Genomic DNA, 3585 nt, shown 5'->3' on the forward strand with positions numbered 1-3585 from the left:
GATTATGATGTTGACAGAATGAATTACAAACAAGTTGCTTTCATTCAAAAAGGTAATGATATTATCAAAGCATATTCCTAATCCTCATAAAACTATTGACTTTAATCCATTTTTTCATGGGGGAATTATAATGGAATGGTTTCTATCAAATATACATTCTTTTCTTAAATGTTCTCTCCGGACTGAACAAAAATATTCTACCCTTTTGTGGAAAGTGTTTTTCCATTTCATGTTTATTCTGTTTGATATTTGTTTTTGTTTTTGTTTTTTTTCTCGTTTTCTACATCACCAAATGGATGGTTAAAAAGTAAAGAACAAAAAATAACAGAAAGCCTTGAAAGCGAAAGTGATATACTGTAATGAAGTGACGAAGCCAAGGAACGTCTCATCTGCCTAAGTGGAGAATATCTAAGCCTTTCATTTCCTCTTCCACTCTTTGTCTTTTCTTATTCTATTCCTTTTTTTCTCTCTTTTTTCTTCAGTTTCTGTCACCCTTTTTTATTTGACTTTCGTCTGTCGGTTTGTTCATTCTTTATACATCCAGTCAACCTCTTTTTATTTCACTTATCTTTCACAGTGTTATATTCAATTCTGTTATCTGTCAGTTTCGCAATTCTCCCTCGTTTATAGAATCTCCGAGATCAAGCAGGCTGCACCGCAATGGAGGACGGAGCACGTCGCGCAAAAGAAACCATATATCACCAAACGCAGTCTTTTCTCAACCCCAAAAAGTCTGAGAATACGGACCATTAACCGCGGTTCTCAGCCACAAATCAGCTATTATTCTACCCCGAATCACCATCGAAATCTAATCAACTTGGTTCTTGGGAGAGAGCCATTATATCAATAGCTTTTCGAATACCCTTTGTGACAGTCTAAGAAATCTACCAATTAACGGAGAATCCAGTCAGTGAACAAAAGCCGGTTTAGAACATAAACTCTTACTTTAGCACAGATGATGACAGACTTCCAAAGTTCAAAAATATGGACACAGTTTTACACTAATACAGGAAGAAGACACGTGAGATTTCGATTTGACGTTAAGTGCTAATAATTGGCACCTGAGGAGAGCCGAAAACCGCACCGATCAGTATTGCTTCCCTATAATGTAACTCTTTGGTTTGGCTGTTTTCTCTGCCTGTCTGTCGGTTTACCTCTTTAACTCTTTTCTTTCTGTCTATCTACCTATTTTCTCTCTTTCTCTCTCTATCTATCTACCTATCTTCTCTCTTTCTCTCTCTGTATCTACCTATCTTCCCTCTTTCTCTCTCTCTCTATTTATCTATCTTCTCTCTTTCTCTCTCTCTGTCCCTCTATCTATTTGTCTTCTCTCTCTCTTTATCTATCTACGTATCTCTCTCTATCTATGTGTCTATACATCTCTGTATCAATTTACTTATCTCTCTCTCTCTCTCTCTCTCTCTCTTTCTCTCTCTCTCTCTCTCTCTCTCTCTCTCTCTCTCTCTCTCTCTCTCTCTCTCTCTCTCTCTCTCTCTCTCTCTCTCTCTCTCTCTCTCTCTCTCTCCCTCTCTCTCTCTCTGTGTGTGTGTGTGTGTGTGTGTGTGTGTGTGTGTGTGTGTGTGTGTGTCTGTTTGTCTGTCTCTCTGTCTCTCTCCCTCTCTCTCTCTCTCTCTCTCTCTCACACACATTCTTATTCACAAACACATTGTTTAGAAATATTCTTTATCTAACGTCTTTCATATTCTGGAGAAACCAGAGACCAGTCTGCAAGGTCGTATTTCTTATGCTGACATTGGTGATATGCAACCTTGAGACTTTTTGCTTTTTCTATTATCATTTTTTTTCGTTTCCTTTTCTACTCCCATCTTTTTCATTCCCCTCAATGCCACCTCTTCGACCGTCGTTAATATGACGTCACTGACTGCTGTAATAGGCGTGACAGGTTTTCAATCTTCACGGCATCTACAATTGCGTCACAGACCGGGCCAGGTGACAGCCAGGTATTCCTTGCTTTCACTCTACCTTCGTAATACACTCTTACGCGCGAACTTTGTACCTGAACCCGTGGTATTAATTTCTTCCTTTCTTTCAGGTTTGTTTATTAGCGTAAAAAAATTAAATCCAAGCTTTCTTTGTTATGTTATGTTTCTCTTTTTTCCTGCCGAGGGACTGAGTATCTGTATTTTGTTTATATTGATGGGTGTTGCGTGGCAGTTACGGTGTGCGTTTAAATAGACATATTTCTATCTGTCTTTCTGACTATGGAGAGAGAGAGAGAGAGAGAGAGAGAGAGAGAGAGAGAGAGAGAGAGAGAGAGAGAGAGAGAGAGAGAGAGAGAGAGAGAGAGAGAGAGAGAGAGAGAGAGAGAGGCAGGTAGGTAGGTAGATGATAGACAGGTAGATAGATAGTTAGATATAGGGAGATAGGTAGATAGATAGATAGACAAATAGATAGATATGCAGATAGATAGACAGTTGAGCAGAAATATAGAGATACAGATAAATGAATAGAGAGAAAGACTAATAAATTTAGAGAAATAGACTGATAGATAGACAGACATTTATTTGTTTGACAGACATTTGTTCTTTATATATACGTCTATCTGTTTTTGTGTGTATCTGTGTGCGCGTGTGTGTTGTGCGTGTATGTAGACAGACATGAATTCCTCTTCCCAAAAGTTTTTCAAGGTCAGACGTGGCTTTTGCAACATTTCTTGAACACTGTATAAGAGAAAGTGATTCATACTCGACGTATTTTTTCCTGAGGTGTCTCGCTTTGTAAACTGGGCTATAACTTGGAGAGAAGTCGCCAAATCTTCTGCGAGGTGATGGTTCGCATTTTCAGACCGCATGACTGTTGGACTCACTTGACGAATGGGTGAGAAAACGTGGTAGTTACGGTGTGAGTGTTTTAGACATATATTTCTATGTATCTTTCTGACTATGGAGAGAGAGAGAGAGAGAGAGAGAGAGAGAGAGAGAGAGAGAGAGAGAGAGAGAGAGAGAGAGAGAGAGAGAGAGAGAGAGAGAGAGAGAGAGAAATAATATATAAATACTGACAGATGTATAGATAGATGAAGAGATGCAGAACAAAACGCGATTAATAGCAAACAAGAAAAAAATGATACAAGCAAGGTTCCTCTGACGCTTGAAACCCGCATCGATCCCTCAGGCCTTTGGAAGCCGCGGACAACTGCGTCCCCCCGGAGCCGCAGACCGGTGACTGAGGCCTGGGGAAAGAGGAACAATGCCCCCCCTCCCCCCCTTTGCGCCTTGCCAGTGCCCGTGCGGTTAAAATTAGACACCAGGCGGAATGTTCAATACATTCGTAATTTGCAGGTTTCAGAACTGTATTGCTAGATCTAAAGGGATTTTGGCATTTGTTTTTGGTTATTTTTTCTCATTTTCATTTTTCACAGCAAGGTAAGGTTGAATTAATGTTTATTAGTTTGATGGACTTGATGATTGGCTTTCCTACACATTTGTGTCAACGTTGTTTTGCTGTTGTTGTTATTTTTGTACAGAAATGCATTACTTATAAAACGAAACCCTAGATGTTACATCTGTTTATTTCCCCGGAGAGGAAAAGACAAGCTAATAACTATCGGCCGCCATGTTAAAATTG

The sequence above is a fragment of the Penaeus vannamei genome, chromosome 23 (assembly GCF_042767895.1).
Source record: "Penaeus vannamei isolate JL-2024 chromosome 23, ASM4276789v1, whole genome shotgun sequence".
Lineage (NCBI taxonomy): Eukaryota > Metazoa > Arthropoda > Malacostraca > Decapoda > Penaeidae > Penaeus > Penaeus vannamei.